The sequence below is a fragment of the Schistocerca nitens genome, chromosome 2 (assembly GCF_023898315.1).
Source record: "Schistocerca nitens isolate TAMUIC-IGC-003100 chromosome 2, iqSchNite1.1, whole genome shotgun sequence".
NCBI lineage: Eukaryota > Metazoa > Arthropoda > Insecta > Orthoptera > Acrididae > Schistocerca > Schistocerca nitens.
Genome location: NC_064615.1, coordinates 584,192,221 through 584,209,549, shown reverse-complemented (window position 1 = coordinate 584,209,549; position 17,329 = coordinate 584,192,221). Strand labels below are relative to the sequence as shown.

The following is a 17,329-nucleotide window of genomic DNA, read 5'->3' as shown; positions in this document are numbered from 1 at the left end:
TCATTACTGGTGACGAAACATGGATCCATCATTACGAGCCGGAGAGTAAACGGCAGAGTATGGAATGGAAACATCCAAATTAGCCGTGCAAGAAAAAGTTCAAGACCCAACCGTATGCAGAAAAACTGATGCTTACGGTTTTTTGGGACGCACAAAGTCCAGCACTGGAACATTATGGGGAAAGGGGCATAACAATAAACAGTGTACGTTACAGTGAGATGCTTACTGCCACGCTAAAGCCTTCAATTCGAAGCAAACGCCGAGAATTCCTGTTAAAGATGTTGTGTTGTTGCACGACAATGCCCGTCCGCATACTGCTGCCCGCACTGCTGAAACGCTCCAGAAACTTAAATTTGAAGTACTGAATCTGTGGTGTCACCGCTAGACACCACACTTACTAGGTGGTAACTTAAATCGGCCGCGGTCCTGTAGTACATGTCGGACCCGCGTGTCGCCACTGTGTGATCGCAAACCTAGCGCCACCACATGGCAGGTCTCGAGAGACTGAGGAGACCTCGTCCCAGTTGTACGGACAACATAGCTAGCGATTGGACGTGCTAAGCCTTGCTCTCATTTGCCGAGAGATAGACAGTAGAATAGCCCTCTGCTAAGTTAACTGGCGACCACCTAGCAAGGCGCCATTTGTATCAGTGCCTATAGCTTACTTATATTCAAGAGAGATGTATTCCAAGGACTAATTAAAAGTTAAGTAACAAGCATCTACGTACTTTTCTTCTTATTCATTTATAAGTCTCATGTTCCAGACTTCACGCCCGTCTGCGTTAGCATTGCGTGCCCTATCGGCTACAGCATTGTGTCTAGGCTGTATGGTCTAGACACAACAGAATCATCCTCCATATAGTTCAGATCTTGCCCCTTCTGACTGTCACTTGTTTGGTCCACTCAAACAGTCTTCAAGGGGCCGTCGATTTGCCTCGAACGAAGCAGCTGGAAGAAGCGGTGCATTCCTGGCTCGCAGCTCAACCGAGAACCTTCTTTTATGAGGGCATCAGGAAGCTTGTACAACGACGGACCACGTGCGTTGAAACGCGAGGAGACTATGTCGAAAAATGATGTTCTTGCAAGTTTCCTATTTGCGTACAATAAAACTTTATAACTACTTTGCGGATAATAATTGATTTACCCTCGTATGTTATTTGGGCATGTGTCTAGAAATGCTTTATTTCCATTTTAAATCCTATTCTCTTCTTCATAATCACATTAATCATGGGAAACACACAAGGAACGAACATATGAGCACGGTATGAAACACTTTGCTGCATAAAATGTACAAAACACCTTCAGTTAGCACATTAACACATTAAATCCCACATGCAATGAGGTATCCCTAATGAACTGCGTTTTGTTTGACAACCTTTCACAATACGGGCATGACGACTCTGTACACAAATGCCACCACAAACAAAGTCTAGTGCGTTTAGCTCCGAAGAGTGTGGAGGGCAGGCAATTGGTCCACCTCCGCCCAGGTAAAGGTGACCTGCTTCCTCACACAGCGCAACGCGCTGCGCGTTAGCTTACCAGGTGGAAAGGTGATCTAAACCCGGATCGAATCTGTGAAGTGGATGAACGACAACGGCTGGCGCACTGGCCTGTCTGGTTTTGAGGCACTTTTCCCATCTCGTGTAGACAATTGCGGAGCCGATCTCCTCTCCATGCGTCAGAAAATACGATACACAGGCAATTAAAATACCTTCACACACATGTCAAATTTTACGTACAGGTGTCGTAAATGACTTTCCTTCCCTACCTTAGTTAACTGACGAAAACGGTGTCAGCAAGAGCATCCGGCCGCAAAATTAAATGCGAAATACTACTGCCAAAACTTGAGTACAGCAGAGCCTGTCCTAGACAGCATAAACACTAACGAAAATAAGTACTAACATCGTGCATGATGGAGTCGTATGTTCGAAATGTAGGGAATATATAAATAAAATAAAACAATTAACATACCAAGACCCAAACTAGCGTGAACTGCAGTACGGCAGTATCAATTTTCAAATGTTTTGTAACTGTTGATCTCTGAGTCTGGTATCTGAAACGGCAGGCAGCTTGGGAGAGGAAACCTGGAATGTGCTGGTGGTTTGCCGACCGTGGGTGGCCGAGCGGTTCTAGGCGCTACAATCTGGAACCGCGCGACCGCTACGGTCGCTAGTTCGAATCCTACCTCGGGCATGGATGGTTGTGACGTCCTTAGGTTAGTTAGATTTAAGTAGTTCTAAGTTCTAGGGGACTGATGACCTTAGAAGTTAAGTCCCATAGTGCTCAGAGCCATTTGAGCCATTTTGCTAGTGGTTTCACTGGCAAAATCCCAATCCATCATTTATTAATAGAAACCAAATCTGATCTTTACGCTTCATTGTAAGGGCGATTTATCCCTGGCTGATAACGAAAGTTTGATCTCGAAGTATAATTGATTGCTTTTGGCTGTAAGACAACAATTTTTTTTTATCTTGCAACTCGTAGCAAAGTATGTTGCTGTAATTTCTCATGCACATTATATATATGCATAAAAATTTTAAAAAACTCAATGATAAATGTAATATTAGCACATAATGATTCACCAGAGGTGATAAACTCAACACTAATGACTAATACTGAAACAAAAATATCATCACGAACATTTAAATTTAGAATAACAGGAACTCCGCAACCATTGGCATCTTTTTTTAAAAGCAATCAGCAAATTCTTAAAAAAATAAATCTTGACGTAAACACCAACTCTCTACAAGATACTCACACACGGCATGTACATCAATTAACTTGCCACACATCGAAGTTCTTACCTTACACTGGCGGAACTAGCACACTAATCGTTACAGAATGTAGTGGTAGCACCCTTAAAATAACAGTGTACGCTAAACCACCTGACAGACAATCTCAGCGTCACCAGAGCAATAAATATTTAAAGGTGCTGGAACAGTGAAAAGCTTCACAACTTGACAAATTGTTCAAATGGCTCTAAGCACTATGGGACTTAACATCTGAGGTCATCAGTCCCTTAGACTGAGAACTAATTAAACCTAACTAACCTAAGGACATTACACACATCCATACCCGAGACAGCATTCGAACCTGCGACCGTAGCAGTAGTGCGGTTCCGGTCTGGAGCGCCTAGAACCGCTCGGCCACAACGGCCGGCCACAGTTGACATCTTAATAAAACATGGCAGTGATTTGCACAACTTAAGGGGGGGTTTACAATCTTATGGTTTAAAAAAATCGATTTTTTTTTCAATTGCATTTTTGGATCCATAAAAGTGTTTAGAATCCACCCCTGAAACGGTTTTTCCGAATACGGAACTGAAATGTTTGTTATTCGCGGTTGAACAAAAAAATGCACCTGCCTGAAATTGGCCTTTCTCACGCCAGTTTTTTTTTTTTTCTTTCCGAAGACGAGTTATTGTTCCTGTGCTTGGGAGGAAACACACAACATTCAATTGAAAGTTTGAATGCGTGTGTTTGGAAGTTAGCCCCCAAGCAATTGCATTCTGGTGCGAAGACTGAGGAGATTGCGACTTTCCTGGCAGTGAGCAACTTCAGCGAAGGGTATTCAACAATTCTGAAGACCATGACAACAATGGACGTCACCCTGGGACTCTATTCGACGCAGTTCGCCAAGTATTCGGTCGACCACCGGATTCAAGCGGTCGAAAACCGCTTGTCACCGGCCGTACGAGCGGCTCTGGAGCAGTGCAGGATGGCCCAGATCGAGCAGAACGCCCGCTGTGAGGAAGAGGAAGGACCAGTTTATGGCTCCGGAATAGCAGATTTAACTTAAGTTGCATAATATTGCATTTACATGTAGTCAAAACTTCAAACGAGTTTTTCTCGAAATGACTTTTTTTTATTGCGCGTATGGTAACTTCAAAACTACTGAACCGATTGGCATGATTCTTTGTTTCCGACAAAGCTAATTAAATTGTCTAGGAGTTGTACCACTGTTATTCCGATCCATCAGCTATAAATGCTTTTATTAGGTCGACGAAGTCGAAAAATCGATGAAAAAAATCGTATTTTTTCAAATAGCCGCCATTTTGTTTCCTATGATCCAAATAACTTAAGCGAGGTACAACTCCTAAAGAATCTTATATACTTCGCTAACGTCAACTCAATTTTGATTTCAGACGAGCCGGCTGACCTGTGACATACCGCGCGTGAGGGTCTACATCGAAATTTTGTTACGTCCGACGGCACTTCTGCCCTTGCTCTTCGACATTTCCGGTCGAAAAAATTCCAGTTTGTAGAGGAAGTATCTATACACATTTTGACGAAATTTGACATTGATATCTGTAACATATCCCCTTAAAACGCATAGTTACATAGGTAAACAAACGACAATCCAAACTTAACACTAATCTTAATAAACTGGAAGGAACGAGAACGAAGCCTGACATGGTACAAATAATAAAGAACATACACACAGTTTGACAAAGTCACTAGCTCACGACATCAACATGACATAAGAGACAGCAAAAACAAGAAACGCAACGCTATACGGATCACAATAACCCGCAGAACGTCGGTCATACACATTATCGACCCCTTGTAGCCTCAGATGAGCACCATTCTAATGTATATGGGCTCGGCATTTCACGTACAGCAGCAGGAAAATCGCAAACTGACCGCTTGGACTCTATGCCGGTAACTCCACAGTGTCCATCTGGGCGCCGTATTTGGCACACAGCACCGAGGCACTTACAGGCCGACCGCCTGCACCCGGTACCCGTTACTCTACGACATGCATGCAGGCGCCGTCCTTCAGGCACTACACAGAGAAGTGGCGCACAAACAAACGGCCAGCACTCTACGCACACAGCTTAGGGCAGGCCTCTGTGCGCAGCGGTCACGGCCACAACTCCAATACACAGGCTGCCTGCTACACGAGGCGCTCCAGCCGATCACGTGTTCCCTTCCTCGTTCTCAGGCAGGCTGGTGAGTAAGAGCACGCGTCAGCAACACTCCATTTTTGCCTTGGCCAGAGGTAACAAGCTCAGCAGTGCACTTGCGGCAAGCCTCTCGGATATCGAATACCGGAGACGTGATGGCACAGATCGGTATCTGTCGGTGCAGCAGCCGTCCAAGCATACACATTTTTGCTGTAGGAAAGCTGCCCGACAGCTGCAACGAGAGATCCAGAAGGTGTACTGACCTATGTCCATTCCTCTATCTTCTTTAAGCAAAGCCAATCAAAGAATGTGGGTGATTTCTCTACCGCAAGCGCTGGGCCACCATTGTTGATGATAGGATGTCTAATGTTGTCAATTTACATAAACGATTTATCGTGTAGTGTCAGCAACACTCGGGTTATTCACTGACGTCGCTGTTGCCGACAGCAAAGTGTGGTTTATGGCAGCACAAAGTCTCCAGTCTATTTAATGAGTGCAAGCACCATTTAAATGTGGGTAAATGCGAGGTTACCAAACCAGGGGAAAGAATACTGATCGTCCGATTACGCATGTTATACATATACATTCTAAGACAAAAGACACGATGCGCCACAAAGGAATTAACAGAATACCACGGCAATCGGTATATTTGATGTACAGTACATGTACAATCAAATAATTACAATTTCAGAAAAACTGGATGATTTATTCAAGAGAAAGAGCTTCAGAAATGGAACGAGTCAGTAATGCGTTTTGTCCACCTCTGCCCCTTATGCAAGTTACTCTGTTCGGCACTGAATGACACAGTTGTTGGATGTCCTCCTTAGGGATAGCGTGCCAAATTCTGTCCAATTGGGGCGTTAGACCGTCAAAATCCCGAGCTGATTGGAGGGCTCTTCCCATAATGCTCCAAGCTTTCCCAGTTGGGGAGAGTTCGGCGACCTTACTGGCCAAAATAGGGTTTCGCAAGCACAAAGACAAGCTGTAGAAACCAACAACGTGTGCCGGTGAGCATTATCTTTCTGAACTGTAAGCCCAAGATTGCTTGCCAAGAAGGACAATAAAACATTGCGCAGAATATTATCGACGTACAACTGTGCCGTAACCGTACCGCAGATGACAACCAAAGGGGTCCTGCTATGAAAAGAAATGACACTCCAGACCATCACTCCTGGTTGCCGTATGGTGGACGAGAGGCAGGTTGACATTCCACCGCTGTCTGGGGGCAGGACATCCGAAAACTATATAAAGGAGTGCCAAGCCAAATAATTGTTTGCAAGCCGGCCGCTGTGGCGAGCGGTTCTAGGCGCTTCAGTCCGGAACCGTGCTGCTGCTACGGTTGCGGCCTCGAATCCTGCCTCGGGCATGGATGTGCGTGTTGTCCTTAGGTGAGTTAGGTTTAAGTAGTTCTAAGTCCAGCGGACTGATGACCTCAGATACTAAGTCCCATAGCGCTTAGAGCCATGTGAACCAATTATTTGCATAAGGGCTAAGGGTGGTGCAACGCGTTATTGGCATGGTCAATTTGTGATGCTCTTTCTCTTGAATCAGTCATTGAATTTTTCTGAAATGCAGTTTTTCGAGAGGTTTTCTGTTAAGTACGATTAGTAGTCATGTACATCATTATCATAGTAGCAGTTCTTCAGCAGTAATTTTCAGGTTCCGTTTAGCATCTCATAGACCGTCAAAGTCAATTCATTATTTTGCCGTACATCCTTCCCCCCGTTCAAGCTTGTGCTCTGCTTCTAATGAAATCGTTGTCGACTGTATGTTAAACTGTAAGCATTATTCCTCATTTTAAATCCTCCTCTGATACACGTGCTTTATTATACCAACTAGTAAATTTCATTGTACTTAATAAATCAAGTAAAACGATTTTCTGGACTAATACCCATTCCTTTAGTGCTTGCATGTTACTTTTGGATGTTGACCGTCAAAGTCAATTCATTATTTTGCCGTACATCCTTCCCCCCGTTCAAGCTTGTGCTCTGCTTCTAATGAAATCGTTGTCGACTGTATGTTAAACTGTAAGCATTATTCCTCATTTTAAATCCTCCTCTGATACACGTGCTTTATTATACCAACTAGTAAATTTCATTGTACTTAATAAATCAAGTAAAACGATTTTAAAACGATTTTCTGGAGCTAATACCCATTCCTTTAGTGCTTGTATGTAACTTTTGGATGTTAAATACCACATTCATGAATTGAAAACGATTTTCTGGAGCTAATACCCATTCCTTTAGTGCTTGTATGTTACTTTTGGATGTTAAATACCACATTCATGAATTGAAATCCACTCTCACGTCTAATAGAGGTATCTGCCTTATTTGAACGAAATACGGCGTTGTACGCCTGCGAGTAAGATCATCTTAATTCACTGATTTCCGTAATACTCTCGGTGTTTATAATAAATTGCTATCTTGATTTGATGGCGTTAAAAACTGACATTCTCCAGTGAGTGAGGACCACTGATCTCCACGTAAACTGTATCTGAAACTGTAGCTGTTTTATTGGTTCGGCCGAAGATACTCCTTGCTTTCTTATCTGAATAGAATATGGCGGTAATGAAGCCTTACTACAGCATTAAGAAATAATAAAAAATACTATCCCATTCTGCACCCAATTGTGCCTGTTACATCTGAAGTTCCTGATTTCTAGAGAAGAATAAAATGAACTGTTTCGAAAACAGTTTTGTTGTATATTGATGCCACTTTATTTCACTTATGATTTACGCATACGTTCCGGTGTCCTGAAAAAAAATGCTCTGAGATGCCGTAGAAATCTGTGAATTTGGTAGTATACTAGCCACAACTTCACGTGCACGTAGTTCCTGAAAGTGAAGTCGTACACATAGCACATACATGTTGAACAAAGCTGACATCGTTTGCTCCGACATATCACTATTAATGTTAGGAATTACGAATGATACAAATACGCATTAAGTATAAAATCATATTAATTCTGCAACGGAAAGCAAATACATTTCTACGTTCTTGGTACCGGTACCTAATGTAATGCATTGCCTACCTGCATTTATGTTGCTACTAAGGGACATAGAGTCTATTACATGGAGAGACGCATTGCAAATGGGACAAAATATTTCAGTCATTGGGACATTGATGATTACCTGGAAGATTGTCTGCACTACTGTGTGCTGTATGGGATCTCTGTTGACAGGGATAGAAGTGCTCTACCACTTGCCCGCGAAAGGCAAAGGACCCGAGTTCGAGTCTCGGTCCGGCACACAGTTTAAATCTGCCAGGAAGTTTCATATCATCGCACACTCCGCTGCAGAGTGAAAATCACATTCTATAAACATCCCCCAGGCTGTGGCTAAGCCATGTCTCCGCAATATCCTTTCTTTCAGGAGTGCTAGTTCTGCAAGGTTCGCAGGAGAGCTTCTGTAAAGTTTGGAAGGTAGGAGACGAGGTGCTGGCAAAAGTAAAGCTGTGAGGACGGGGCGTGAGTCGTGCTTGGGTAGCTCAGTTGGTAGCGCACTTGCCCGCGAAAGGCAAACGTCCCGAGTTCGAGTCTCGGTCCGGCACACAGTTTTAATCTGCCAGGAAGTTTCAGTCTGAAACTAGTTTGAGGACGCAGAATTTCATGCATTTCAAAATAATTGATTAACTCCATCGCTAATTAAAATTAAGAACAGTGACTGACATGCTTAGAGTCACTATAGAGATCTAGGCTATACGAAAATTTTTGATTTTTTTACGTTGTTTCTACAGGAGGCAGAGATTTTGACGCAATGTTCTATCAGCACACAGAGTGATGCGCTGAGGCAGCTTCTTGCAGACAGAACTAATCACAACAAAATCCTAACTTCGAAGCTTAAATGTTAGATGTCAGCTAATTCAATTAATTTTGATAATTATTACTTTGGAGCCGTCTAATGACAACTCAACAAAACAAATTTTTCGTGCTATACGAGTTTCGCCTTCATCATTTGCAAGGCATCTGCAGCGGCTTTGAATATACGTACATACATATTTCTGTTAGCACTATTTTCTATTTCTTATTGAAATTATACATTAAGCTTATGAACGGTTCTGGCACTTTCTGCTTTTCTATGACCTAACAGTAGTTTAAATCTCTGCTCATAAATTTCTTAGATGCTGCTTTACTTTTTTTTGTGTGTGTGTTCTGCTTATTGCCATACAAAATGTCGTTGGTACAGCATCGAATATATCAGTGATCTATTTGCGTACCTGCGTGAGTGTGTGTGTGTGTGTGTGTGTGTGTGTGTGTGTTTGTTTTAATTTGGTTAAGTGCATGAACGGATACATTTTACCTCATTGTTTATATTAGCATGTTTAACAGAGTTTTCGTTTATGTGAGTCTCGTCATGTATGTGTTGTCTGCAGTGGTGTTCTGGTTATAGTAGTTTTCCTGCATTGGTATAAAATATTTGTTGTAGTTAGTAATTCTGTATTCTGACGATTTTCATAGCTTGTTATAAGTTATCAGGATGAGGGTTTTGGTGTTTTAAGTAATCTGGAAACATGGAAAGGTTCGTTTCATACTTCCATCACCTGATTTGTTGATTGTACTGTATTTTAAAATTTCTGCATGTCACACCTATGGATACTGCAACACAACTTCGACATTTATGTTTGTACACTCGTGATGCTTGGAATTTGTCCCTCTTGAAAGTTGGTTGGCAGAAAGTTTGAGGAGTTTGCACAGTTTTACATGCTACACGGAGGCCTATTTCTTTACTATGTTTGCCACTTTGTGTGTCAATTCACTCCTGTAAGTCATAGTGTTCCATGTGCTTCTCTTCTGTGTTATGTCATTGTGTTTGCGTATTGTCTGTATTAGTGGGTTTTGGGGATTGTGAGTTTTCGTGTTGTTGCCATATTGTATGTGTTTTGCTGCTATGTGGGTTTCAGTTTTTTGACTGCGCATGTGTGTGTGTGTGTGTGTGTGTGTGTGTGTGTGCGTGTGTGTGTGAGAGAGAGAGAGAGAGAGAGAGAGAGAGAAAGAGAGAGAGAGAGTTTTAATTTTTCTTATTGAGTGGTATTCTGTTAATTCCATATAAAATATGCCTAGTCGTGGGGATTGTTGAATGTGGAATGTATTATTGTGCGTATGGTTGTTTGGTTTCTATATATGTTAAAAATGTTTGCCATTGTCCTTTATTGTTCTTATACCAGGAAAATTTATTGTATTACTTATATAATTTCTGAGTGTAGTTAATCTATTTTGCCTGTTGGTTTATCTACCAGACAAACAATGTGATTCACATATCAGTCCTAATACAGGATTTTAAATCTTTCGTCACTTGCTATAGTTGCAGATACGTGGTTTTCTGAATGACCGATTATATATAACATCCTTACACATGGAAAACAACAAAACAATAGTGAAATAAACATACGGCTAGCAAAGAAATTAATAAAGACCTGAAATAAAGAGCATAGTAAAACAAGAGTAGCTGAAACATAAGAGCAACAGCACAGAGGCAGGAGAATCAGTTTTCTTTTACCGCAAGAGCTCACTTAGTGATTGTGACACTGGCTTGCTGCTTTCTGTTGTTTCCTTCTGTCACTTACCTTGACAGCTCGTTAAGTAGGTCACGGCTGTTTCCTGTCCCCGTATTTCTCCAATTGAACATCGTTTCGTCTCTACCGACTTTGCCATCGACGGGTGATCAAACTCCATCACCTCAGTCAATCTTTTTCCCATTAATGTTAACAAATGTACTCACTTACATCGCAAAAGCAAATGAAATCAAAATAAATTGGGGTTAAAAAAGTTTTCTCAGAAACTGAGAAAAACAATAATGTGTAATCGCAAACATAACTTACGGATCAAGAATACAAATAGCACATATAATCAGAAGCACATTTAACGTGTAACAGCGACCCTTGTACATTTTGAACGAAGAGTTGCTACCATGATGCTGAAGCGCGAGTACATGATCCCTACTCAGACGTTTACTATCCTTCGCGGAAAACCTCTCAAGACATTATAAGAGCTCTCTTGCCTCATAAGTTAAGCATTCCGCATTTCGTCTGAGGAGAACAGAAACGTTAGCTTTGTGATTAATGGTCCTCGGACTAAGTTCTTCACGCTTTGCTTAAAGCCTTTTGAGTAAATGCATCAAAACTCCTCTGAAAAGAGAAACGATTTTTTCCCAATATGGTTCGCAGTTTGCCTTTATTTTGACGTTAGCTCTTGTTGGGCCCCAGCCGTTTGGCGAGGGGTACATTGTTTTTCCATTCCCAGTAGTTGCCGACAATGCACGTTATCGGTACCAGTCTATAACGTGTTGTTTTCACATGTTTTCGAACGTGAATCCTCGAAGTTTTTTGATCCAGTCTCTAAGCGTCACAGAAGGCTTTTCTTACAACGCCTTCCATAGGAGTTCGTTGAACTTGTACTCGCCCGGATAGCGATATCGATTCGACCACGGAACATATCGATGTTACCGATTCAAAGTGGGACCTGGCAACTCAGGATAGGTGGCGCTCTCGGTGTGTCACCAGGTCCCGCCACAAAGGGGCCAAAAGGCCTAAAAGTAGCGGCCAGGGGCTGCACTGACACAGCAGTCGTGAACTGCATCTACTGACTGATGCGTCGCGATTGAAATAATTGTATCGAGTAACTGCAGCAGACCGCTCTCTCTGCACATATACGCACCAGAAACCTGGGCGACAACGAAAGGTATCGGCTCACTCTACAATGTCTACACCACCTTCGGGGCTAACATTGTGTCATAATAAAAATAAATAATTTATTTATTTTATTTTATTAAGCTCCGTCTTTAGGCCACAAGTGGCCCTTCCGGGACCGTCCGGCCGCCGTGTCATCTTCCGAGGAGGATGCGGATAAGGAGGGGCGTGTGGTCAGCACACCGCACTCCCGACCGTTAGGACGGTATTCTTTGACCGAAGCCGCTACTAATCGGTCGAGTAGCTCCTCAATTGGCATCACGAGGCTGAGTGCACCCCGAAAAACGGCAACAGCACATGGCGGCAGGATGGTGACCCATCCAAGCGCCGGCCACGCCCGACAGCGCTTAACTTCGGTGATCTCACGGGAACCGGTGGAGCCACTGCGGCAAGGCCGTTGCCAAAAATAAATAATACAATAAATATATTAAAAAACCGCTGAAGCTACAGGTTCCACAATATTTGCTACAGAGGAGTGTCACTTCTGCCAGCGGCATACAAAATATTATCAAAACTTCTCCTCAATAGAGTGGTAGATACCTTAGACAAACAACTAGGAGAATATCAGTGTGGTTTTCGAAAGGGAAGATCCTGTGCAGAACAAATTTTTAGCTTAAAGTCAATAATTCGCCATAGAATGTTAACCAGCAAACCAATACTAGTGTCATTTATAGATTTCAAGAAAGCATTTGACTGTATTGACAGAGAAACGATAGATAAGGTCATTAGAGAATTTGGTGTTAAATCAAAACTAGCAAACGTAATTCGTGAAACACTAACAGGCACAGTATCTAAAGTCAAATTCATGGGAGAAGTATCTCAGCCTTTTGAAATAAAAACTGGTGTTAGACAAGGTGACGGTTTATCACCTTTACTGTTTAACTGTGTTCTAGAAAAAATTGTAAGGATCTGGAATTCGGAGCTAAAAAAATCACAAAATTGAACCAATAACTCTGAGAAGGAAAACAAATGGAATTAAGGTAAACTGCTTGGCTTTTGCGGATGATTTCGCAATACTTTCAGAAAACCTGACAGAAGCAGTTACTCAAATAAACATTCTGGAAAAATTAGCAAACAGAACTGGTCTCAAAATTTCAGCTGAAAAAACAAAATTCATGACAAATATAAAAAATGTACCAAAATACATAGAAACACAAATAGGTAAAATAGAGCGAGTAAATAAATTTAAATATCTTGGAGAAACTGTACAACAGAATTGACTAGAAAAATCTGCAATAGATGTAAGAATTAACAAAATGGAAAGAGCATATGGTTTGACCAAACATATTTACAACAAGAAATGTATAGCTAGAAAAACAAAACTAAAACACTACACCGCAGTGGTACGACCAGAATGTTTATATGGATCTGAATGCCCAACGATGAACTATAAGATGGACAAACTAGAGGTACTGGAAAGAAGGATTATTAGAAAAATAATGGGTGCAATGAAAAATGCAGATGGTTGGAAAATAAGAAGCAATGAGGAGATCTACAAAAATATAGAGAAAATATCTGAAGCAATGACCAAACGAAGATTAACCTTTTTTGGGCATCTCTACCGAATGGATGGAAATAAAACAAATACTCCTATATTTTAAACTATATATGACGGTAGTATCTGTTCCCGAAAGAACAGTTACCGTGGATGACCATGCAGCTTTGCTAGAAATGAAATGATAATTAAATAGACACCCTAGCTGCAAGCAGGCGTTGATACACTTCATTGGGGACATGTTGAAAATGTGTGCCCCGACCGGGACTCGAACCCGGGATCTCCTGCTTACATGGCAGACGCTCTATCCATCTGAGCCACCGCGGGCACAGAGGACAGTGCGTCTGCAGGGACTTATCCCTTGCACGCTCCCCGTGAGATCCACACTCCCAACATGTCCACAACACTACATTCGTAGTGCGCCTAATAGATGTTTGCCCATCATACTCATTACTCGTGGCAGATTAATCTACCAAGTCCCGTACGAGTTCGGGCATAGCGTGTGCGTTCGCACAAGAAGGTCAAAGGCCGGGAACCCATATTTTAAACTATACATTCGTACTGCGCCTAATAGATGGGAACAGATACTACAGTCATATATAGTTTAAAATATGGGTTCCCGGCCGTTGACCTTCTTGTGCGAACGCACACGCTATGCCCGAACTCGTACGGGACTTGGTAGATTAATCTGCCACGAGTAATGAGTATGATGGGCAAACATCTATTAGGCGCACTACGAATGTAGTGTTGTGGACATGTTGGGAGTGTGGATCTCACGGGGAGCGTGCAAGGGATAAGTCCCTGCAGACGCACTGTCCTCTGTGCCCGCGGTGGCTCAGATGGATAGAGCGTCTGCCATGTAAGCAGGAGATCCCGGGTTCGAGTCCCGGTCGGGGCACACATTTTCAACATGTCCCCAATGAAGTGTATCAACGCCTGCTTGCAGCTAGGGTGTCTATTAAATTATCATTTCACTCCTATATTTCTGGAAGAAGAAATCGACAGTAGCATGGATTACAGAAGTAAGAAAAGATCTTGAAAGAAACAACATCAAAGAATCAGAAATAGCAGAAAGAAACCGTTTCAAAAACAAAAGACTAAATTTGGAAGGCTTTCAAACCAGAAGAAATAAAAAATCGGGAACAACACGGACAGAAGAAAGGAAGAGACTTCATGGGGAGAAAATGAGGGAAAACTGGAAAAATGGGGAACAACAACAAAGGAGGAACTGAAGTTGTTAACGTGATCCTAGTTGGTCAATACGGAAGCTAGAGGTTCCACAATATTTGCTACAGGTAATGACAGCCATACATAAGGAAAAGACGTAAAACTACGAAAAGTGTTAAAGCTTAATCCGAAATCCCGAGCTAACAGCCTTGCCGCGGTGGTAACACCGGTTGCCATTACATCACCGAAGTTAAAGCCCTGTAGACCTTGGCTAGCACTTCGATAGATCACCATCCAGGTGTGCAGAGCGCTGTTCGGAAGTGGGCCGCACTCAGTTGCTGTGAGGCCAATTGGGGAACTAGCTGATTATAAAGTAGCGGCTTTCCTTGTGAAAACTGACAACAGCTGAGAGAGCGGTATGTAGACTTCATGCCCCTCCGTATCCGCATCCAGTGACGCCTAAGGGCAGAGGATGACACGGCGGTCGGTCTGTACCGTTTGGCTTTACGAGGCCTGAGTTAGTAGTTCTAAACGGTAAAGTTAAGAGTTTCCAGTACTGAAGCTCACGTCATCGTTCACTTACACATCGTTCGCCGAGTGAAGAGTGTTGACATCATCGTGTTTTGAAACACGGCTGAGCTATACTGGATTGCAATACAGATTGGCGAGCAACTTCACTCAGATTTATGTGAAGTGTAATTTGTTCTGTGGTTGTTTAATTCTGTATAAACGAAATCTTTGCACACTGAAACGTAGAAAGCAAACAAACGTGTACAGAAGGTTAAGATTTCTGTGAGGCTCCGGGAGAAGTGAACAATACTGTGGCGATGAATGCAGATCTCCTAGCTGCTCTTTTGAATCTTTTGTATCTATTCCGTTAATCCAGGTCTCAGAACGAAAAACCAGTACTCTAGAATTAGTTTTGGTTTTGTAAGTGACCTAAGTGCTTTCCTGTAGGATTCAAATCAGTGACCAATTTCCTCGTAACAAAGTGCATATAAATATACATAGTGTAAAAATGGAGAAAGCAGGGACGGCTCATAAAGGGTATTTCAGACAAACGTTTTTGTTAATTTCGAGATTTTAGATCAGCGTAAAATGCAGCTTTCCTCAAATATTTTACTGTAGAAAAGAATGCCAGACCATTTGTTTGAAACGTAACTCCACTGCTAGCATTTATGATCTGAGGAGGTTTCCGAATATCCACATCTACATCTACATGGATAATTTGCTAATCACATTTAAAAGCCTGACAGAGGGTTCATCGAACCACCTTCACAATTCTCTATTATTCCAATCTCGTACATCGCGCGGAAAGGACGAACTCTTATATCTTTCCGTGTGGGCTCTCATTTCCCTTATTTTATTGTGGTGATCGTTTCTCCCTATGTAGGTAGGTGTCAACAAAATATTTTCGCATTCGGAGGACAAAGTTAGTGATTGGAATTTCGTTAGAAGATTCCGCCCCAACGAAAAACGCCTTTCTTTTAGTGATGTCCACCCAAATCCTGTATAATTTCCGTGACTCTCTCTCCCCCATTTTGCGATAAGACAAAACGTGCTGCACTTCTTTGAACTTTTTCAATGTATTCCGTCGATCCTATTTGTAAGTATCCCACACCGCGTAGCGGTATTCTAAAGAGGACGGACAAGCGTAGTGTGGGCAGTCTCCTTAGTGGATCTGTTACATTTTCTAAGTGTCCTGGCAATAAAACACAGTCTTTGGTTAGCCTTTCCCGCAACATTTTCTATGTATTCCTTCCAATTTAAGATGTCTGTAATTGTAATTCCTAGGTATTTAGTTGAATTTACGGCCTTTAGATTTGATTGATTTATCGTGTAACCGAAGTTTAACGGATTCCTTTTAGCACTCATGTGGATGACCTCACACTTTTCATTATTTAGGTTCAACTGCCAATTTTCGCACCACTCAGATACTTTTTCTAAATCGTTTTTCAATTATTTTTGATCTTCTGATGACTTTATTAGTCGATAAACGACAGTGTCACCTGCAAAAAACCGGAGACGGCTGCTCAGATTGTCTCCCAAATCGTTTATATAGATAAGGAACAGCAAGATGCCTGTAACACTACCTTTGGGAACGCCAGAAATCACATCCTTTTTACTCGATGACTTTCCGTCAATTACTACGAAGTGTGACCTGTCTGACAGGAAATAACAAATCCAGTCACATAAATGAGACGATATTCCATAAGCACGCAATTTCACTACAAGCCGCTTGTGTAGTACAGTGTCAAAAGCCTTTCGGAAATCCAGAAATACGGAATCAATCTGAAATCCCTTGCCAATAGCACAAGAACGGTGTGTCAATAGACCGTTTCCTTCGAAGTAATTCATAATGTTCGAACACAATAGATGTTCCAAAATCCTGCTGCATATCGACGTTTATGAAGTGGGACTGTAATTTACTGGGTTATTGCTACGACCTTTCTTGAATATTGGTGTGACCCGTGCAACTTTCCCGGCTTTGGGTACGGATCTTTCGTCGAGCGACCGGTTGTATATGACTGTTGAGTATGGAGCTATTGCATCAGCATACTCCGAAAGGAACCTAGTTGGTATACAGTCTGGTCCAGAAGACTTGCTTTTATTAAGTGATATAAGTTGCTTTATTACTCCGAGGTTATTTACTTCTACGTTACTCATGTTGTCAGCTGTTTTTGATTCGAATTCTGGAACGTTTACTTCGTATTCTTTTGTGAAGGCATTTCGGAAGGCTGTGTTTAGTAACTCTGCTTTGGCAGCACTGTCTTCGATAGTATCTCCATTGCTATCGCGCATAGAAGCCATGATTGTGTCTTGTCGCTAGCGTACTTCACATACCACCAGAATCTCTTTAGATTCTCTGGCAGGTTTCGAGACAAAGTTTCGTTGTGAAAACTATTATAAGCATCTCGCATTGAAGTCCGCGCTAATTTTCAAGCTTCTGTAAAAGATCGCCAATCTTGGGGATTTTGTGTCTGTTTAAATTCGGCATGTTTGTTTCGTTTTTTCTGCAACAGTGTTCTGACCAGTTTTGTGTACCAAGGAGGATCAGCTCCGTCGTTTGTTAATTTA

The 17,329-nt window shown here is 42.1% G+C and overlaps 2 non-coding genes across 2 annotated transcripts; one reads left to right on the top strand and one right to left on the bottom strand.

Moving 5' to 3' along the window:
- Positions 1-13,337: 13,337 nt before the first annotated feature.
- Trnat-ugu (transfer RNA threonine (anticodon UGU)) lies at positions 13,338-13,412 on the bottom strand. The gene has a single exon. It is a non-coding gene; the product is annotated as a tRNA-Thr (tRNA).
- Positions 13,413-13,907: 495 nt separating this feature from the next.
- Positions 13,908-13,982, top strand: Trnat-ugu (transfer RNA threonine (anticodon UGU)). Its single transcript has one exon. It is a non-coding gene; the product is annotated as a tRNA-Thr (tRNA).
- The last annotated feature ends 3,347 nt before the right edge of the window (positions 13,983-17,329 follow it).